Source organism: Bombus affinis, unplaced genomic scaffold (genome assembly GCF_024516045.1).
Source record: "Bombus affinis isolate iyBomAffi1 unplaced genomic scaffold, iyBomAffi1.2 ctg00000280.1, whole genome shotgun sequence".
NCBI classification, from domain to species: domain Eukaryota; kingdom Metazoa; phylum Arthropoda; class Insecta; order Hymenoptera; family Apidae; genus Bombus; species Bombus affinis.
The window spans coordinates 41,067-47,500 of NW_026108968.1; the positions used below are offsets into that span (position 1 = coordinate 41,067).

Genomic DNA, 6,434 nt, shown 5'->3' on the forward strand with positions numbered 1-6,434 from the left:
ATTAAATACAATCGGATTAAACATTTTTGTCGAATTTTTTGAAAAATTAGCTTCCGTCGGACTGATACGACTGGGATATTTTTGCAATTTTTTCGTTAATTAATGTTACAAGGTATATATCTTTTTACATATTTCGTGTTATTTTAACGTGTTTTAATCGATTATAAAGTTATTTTTCGTCCATAGTCGATAAAACTGTATGTTTACTGATGCAATTTTTCGGTGAAAAAAAAAATTAATTTTTTGGTAAAAATGCATTTATAATATGTTAATAATGCTTGTGGTAAAATATTTCGATGGTTGGATATCGCCTTTATATAGTAGTTATTGAACGTGCGAGCGACTAAGTTCCAGCGTCCCTTCCGAACGGTACGTTGCTACGGAGGTTTTGCACCATAAGCGCGCGGCCGCTAGCCCGACCGGCGCCGGCCTTCCGGCCGGCCCCTTGGTATCTATAAGAGAAGCGTCGAGCCGGACGGTTCGGTCGGAACAGCGCTGGGCGCGTGGCTATTCTACGGCCTCGGTTGAGAATTCAGTCACCGCTCCTCGAGTCTTAGTGTATTTTACGCTATTTCTCGACTGTTCCTCCGTTCTCGTACTGGTTTTTTCTCTACACTGCTGCGCCGCGGGTCGAAGTCTAGGACGTAATGACCGTTAACGTGGCAAGCTTCCCCTTAGTCGGGAAGCTGGTGACCTGTGTGCACGTATTTGACAAAAGTTGGATGCGTGTGTGCTTGTACTTACGGAGTAGCCATTCTTGCAGAGACCATCGGTTGTAAGCTATTTGTAGCTGCACGATGGTCCTTTTGGCGTTCTGTAGAGTGCGTTATCTTCTGGTAACGCGTCTCTACAGAGGTGTTGAAGCTTATAAAAGAATATTCTTACGGTATGTCCAGCATGCGTATACGTGCTTTACCGCTAAGTTATATTCTACGAGAGAAGTTGGAGGAGAAAAGTTACAAACAGAAATAATTCTGTGAAGTATGAATCTTTGTATCGATATATGATGGTGAGAGAGGAGGAGAATTAAAGTGGCTGAGTGACGTTGTTACTGAACCATGGAACGTTGCTCTCTAAGTCATATTACATATATATATAAAATGAAAAGTCTCGTCGTACGGTGCTTACGTGCCACCTACGACACAGAGAGAACTTTTAAACGAAAATGCTGGTTTTTGGGAATATATTATAAGATCCCTGGTTGATCCTGCCAGTAGTCATATGCTTGTCTCAAAGATTAAGCCATGCATGTCTCAGTACATGCCGCATTAAGGTGAAACCGCGAATGGCTCATTAAATCAGTTATGGTTTCTTAGATCATACCTACATTTACTTGGATAACTGTGGTAATTCTAGAGCTAATACATGCAAACAGATTCCGACCAGAGATGGTAGGAATGCTTTTATTAGATCAAAACCAATCGGTGGCGGATGGCTCGTCTGTCCGTCCATCGTTTGTTTTGGTGACTCTGAATAACTTTGTGCTGATCGCATGGTCATCTAGCACCGGCGACGCATCTTTCAAATGTCTGCCTTATCAACTGTCGATGGTAGGTTCTGCGCCTACCATGGTTGTAACGGGTAACGGGGAATCAGGGTTCGATTCCGGAGAGGGAGCCTGAGAAACAGCTACCACATCCAAGGAAGGCAGCAGGCGCGCAAATTACCCACTCCCGGCACGGGGAGGTAGTGACGAAAAATAACGATACGGGACTCATCCGAGGCCCCGTAATCGGAATGAGTACACTTTAAATCCTTTAACGAGGACCAATTGGAGGGCAAGTCTGGTGCCAGCAGCCGCGGTAATTCCAGCTCCAATAGCGTATATTAAAGTTGTTGCGGTTAAAAAGCTCGTAGTTGAATCTGTGTGTCACAGTGTCGGTTCACCGCTCGCGGTGTTTAACTGGCATTATGTGGTACGTCCTATCGGTGGGCTTAGCTCCTCGCGGGCGGTCCAACTAATATCCCATCGCGGTGCTCTTCACTGAGTGTCGAGGTGGGCCGATACGTTTACTTTGAACAAATTAGAGTGCTTAAAGCAGGCTACCTTCGCCTGAATACTGTGTGCATGGAATAATGGAATAGGACCTCGGTTCTATTTTGTTGGTTTTCGGAGCCCCGAGGTAATGATTAATAGGGACAGATGGGGGCATTCGTATTGCGACGTTAGAGGTGAAATTCTTGGATCGTCGCAAGACGGACAGAAGCGAAAGCATTTGCCAAAAATGTTTTCATTAATCAAGAACGAAAGTTAGAGGTTCGAAGGCGATCAGATACCGCCCTAGTTCTAACCATAAACGATGCCAGCCAGCGATCCGCCGAAGTTCCTCCGATGACTCGGCGGGCAGCTTCCGGGAAACCAAAGCTTTTGGGTTCCGGGGGAAGTATGGTTGCAAAGCTGAAACTTAAAGGAATTGACGGAAGGGCACCACCAGGAGTGGAGCCTGCGGCTTAATTTGACTCAACACGGGAAACCTCACCAGGCCCGGACACCGGAAGGATTGACAGATTGATAGCTCTTTCTTGATTCGGTGGGTGGTGGTGCATGGCCGTTCTTAGTTGGTGGAGCGATTTGTCTGGTTAATTCCGATAACGAACGAGACTCTAGCCTGCTAAATAGACGTAACTTATGGTATCTCGAAGGCCCCCGGCTTCGGTCGGTGGGTTTTTACTACCAACGTACAAACAAATCTTCTTAGAGGAACAGGCGGCTTCTAGCCGCACGAGATTGAGCAATAACAGGTCTGTGATGCCCTTAGATGTTCTGGGCCGCACGCGCGCTACACTGAAGGAATCAGCGTGTTTTCCCTGGCCGAAAGGCCCGGGTAACCCGCTGAACCTCCTTCGTGCTAGGGATTGGGGCTTGCAATTATTCCCCATGAACGAGGAATTCCCAGTAAGCGCGAGTCATAAGCTCGCGTTGATTACGTCCCTGCCCTTTGTACACACCGCCCGTCGCTACTACCGATTGAATGATTTAGTGAGGTCTTCGGACTGGTGCGCGGCCAATGTGATAAGCATTGCCGATGTTACCGGGAAGATGACCAAACTTGATCATTTAGAGGAAGTAAAAGTCGTAACAAGGTTTCCGTAGGTGAACCTGCGGAAGGATCATTAACGATATAACACAAAAACTTAAAGAATTTGACTTGAACACTTGAAAAATACGAAACTGTATAAGTCGGTAAGGAGCCGTACTCCTCCTATATCGACGAACCAAAGTATATACGACGTATCAACAAGCTATATACTTTAACAAAGAACAGTTAAATTCGCCCGGAGCGTGGCTTACTCCGTTGGCAAAATGATGAAAAGACATAAGGAGGAGACGACCCTCCAGCTACGAAACTATATGAAGAGAAGGTGGCACTCTCTCTCGATCATCGGGATGAAGAGATACATATATATATATATATATATATATATACATACATAAACGAATTCGAGGCGCCTGCGTGAGGTCGTACACAGAAAGACCCGCCGTCTGCGAATATTATGATTTTATAATAAAACTATAAATGGGAACTTGAGCTTTCGAAAATTAAACTTTGACACGAATATCGAACGAAAAATTACGAATGGAAACCACCCGTAAAGAGAAATGAGATCGAGGCGCTTGCGTGAGGCCGTATACAGAAAGACCCGCCGCCACGATCTCGTATTTTTTTTTTTGCGTCGTGGAGACCGTACAAACGAATAACAAAATCTCTAAAGTGCCTCGTGTCGGAGAGATCATGCTCGCCTATTCTCTTCTATGTTTCGTGGTCTGTGTTGCGTTTGCTCTCCTCCTAGCAACGGGACATCGAAGACTCCTCTTTGGGATCGAACGAAGCGACTAAAACGAGTCGACGAGAGCGAAAGTACGAGTAGCGAGTCGCGCATGTAGAAAGGATACCGACATATCTTCGAAGGTTCTCTTCGAAGATCCATGGATACCTTATGCGCGTCGACCTTTCGTCTCTTTCACCGCTCTCGGTCGTTCTCGAAACGTGCTTCCTACCCATAGGGCGTGTGTTCTTCGTATGTCGTTTTGTTCGAAATAACGAAACCACTTGTAACATACTCGTGGATCGGGTAACCTAGAACGAAAACGCATTGCGTGGATGTTGGCCCGCTATGATAATGATGATGATGACGATGACTATGATGACGATGCGTAGCAACGATTCGTAACTAGTCTAGCCGAAGTTGGTTCAGAGGGGACCGCAGGCTGTCTACCCTCGATGTCGTGAGTCGGACACCCGTGCCGTCGCTAGAGTTTTTTCAAAGCTCGGCTTCTGGATATTGGGAAGAAAGACCGCTCGAGGACGACGGCTGCGCGTGCGTCCCATCGAATTTTTTTTTTTTATACCACCTGAACGACTAAAGTTTCGTCTAGTTCGTCGCATATAACCCGTTCAGAGGGGACCGCAGGCTGTCTATCCTCGTTGTCGTGAGTCGGACACCCGTGCCGTCGCTGAAGTTTTTTCAAAGCTCGGCTTCTGGATATTGGGAAGAAAGACCGCGCGAGGTAGATGGATGCGAGTCCCATCGAATTTTTTTATTTTTTAAAAAAAACAATCACCTGAACGGAGATGTGTTCTCTTTCGTCGATTTTTCACGCTTTGAGTCGTCGCGATCGCCATCCGTTCGGAGGAGATCGCCGACTTCGAAGCCTCGATGTCGTGAGTCGGACACCCGTGCCGTCGCTAGAGTTTTTTCAAAGCTCGGCTTCTGGATATTGGGAGGAAAGACCGCTCGAGGCCGAGGGTCGCGCGAGTCCCATCGAATCTTTACATCACCCGAACGATGGAGGCGCACGCTCTTTTTCTTGAATAATTGGACGAGAGGAATGCATATCGTATTATATATACACACACACACATATATATATATATGGGCTAGCCACCGTGCGTATTTCTTCGCGAGATCGTGTGCTGCACAGAGGATTCAGAATCGGGTGTTATATCCCCGTCGTTTCCTGACGAACGGAGCTTCGATCTCGATGGTTGTTATATATCATAATGTACTTTTCGCCCGGCCGGCGGACGCGCGTATCTTCGCGCGTTCGTCGGATTTCATTTTCGAACGTTTTCGTGTCGTCGATCTTCCGGCGACTTCTGCGCGTCCGATTCCCGTTGGTCGGTCGTGTCGGATCTCGGCTTCGCTCGAACCGAGTATTAAGAGTACATGGAGTACAAGAGTTTTAAAAAATATATGAAAAGATTACCCTGAACGGTGGATCACTTGGCTCGTGGGTCGATGAAGAACGCAGCTAATTGCGCGTCAACGTGTGAACTGCAGGACACATGAACATCGACATTTCGAACGCACATTGCGGTCCACGGATACAATTCCTGGACCACGCCTGGCTGAGGGTTGCTCACGTAAACCTAAGACTGCTTGCGTTGCGTGTCGTTCCTCTCTATCTGTCTCTCTCTGTCCCTTGGTGCCTTCGACAACCCGCCGTCGTTCTTACGATACGTAGAACGTTTCAGAGTCGGAGGAAGCGCACGAAGAAGGATACGAACAAGAGCGGACGCGAGAGAACGTACGCGACGTACGAGCGATTGTTGGACGCTCGTCGGCGTTCGTCGCGGTCGTGTCGAGACCGTGCAATTCGTACGCATGCTCGATATATAAACTATCGTGTTCACGGGAGACACTACGAAACTCTACCTCTGTCTCTCTCTGTCCCTTGGTGCCTTCGACAACCCGCCGTCGTTCTTACGATACGTAGAACGTTTCAGAGTCGGAGGAAGCGCACGAAGAAGGATACGAATAAGAGCGGAGAGAACCGTCACGGACCTGCGTGAGTGCTAGCGGCGTCGTGAGTCGTCCTTTCGTACGACCGCCCGCTTATGCACCGCTTCGTGTCGGTTATCGAATATATTATATATATATATATATATATATACGTAGTGTTGTCCTCGTGACCGATTTTTTTTTCATATCAGCAGATTTGCATACGTTTGCAGGTTTTCGATGAGCACGATGTCCGCGCCCCCGACGTCGTCTTAAATGAATATTATTTTGGCGAGACTGAGAGAAAGCAAATATGGGAACTCGGTCGAGAGAGGAGAGAAGGAGAACAGCCTCAGATAAAAGTAAACTTGGTAACGGTGCGGAATTTTGCCGTACAACCGTCTTTTCTTAAGACGTTTTACTCGAATAGCCCCAGGGATCTAATGCCCACTCCGTCTCTTCGTGCGTAGAGATATACTCTGCGCGAGCGACTGACAACGACGAGGACCGTCGCATCGATGGGTCGTCGTTGCGTTTAACATACTCTGTGCTTGTAATTTATCCCCGAAAGAGAGCCGTAGATCCGGGAACGCACACGTGATTTCTTCGAGCGCTGATGACTTAGGGAGATGATCCCCAGGCGTTGCGCGGAGATCGGAGAGTACGCGTTACTTGTATCGGGACGAATTTTCCCCGTCGTTCGCGTATCT

General features: G+C 47.4%; 2 non-coding genes across 2 annotated transcripts; both read left to right on the plus strand.

The window, feature by feature from the left end:
- Window positions 1-1,194: 1,194 nt before the first annotated feature.
- Window positions 1,195-3,117, plus strand: LOC126927846 (small subunit ribosomal RNA). Its single transcript, XR_007715971.1, has one exon. It is a non-coding gene; the product is annotated as a small subunit ribosomal RNA (ribosomal RNA).
- Window positions 3,118-5,206: 2,089 nt separating this feature from the next.
- On the plus strand, window positions 5,207-5,361 carry LOC126927855 (5.8S ribosomal RNA). Its single transcript, XR_007715976.1, has one exon. It is a non-coding gene; the product is annotated as a 5.8S ribosomal RNA (ribosomal RNA).
- Window positions 5,362-6,434: the final 1,073 nt, after the last annotated feature.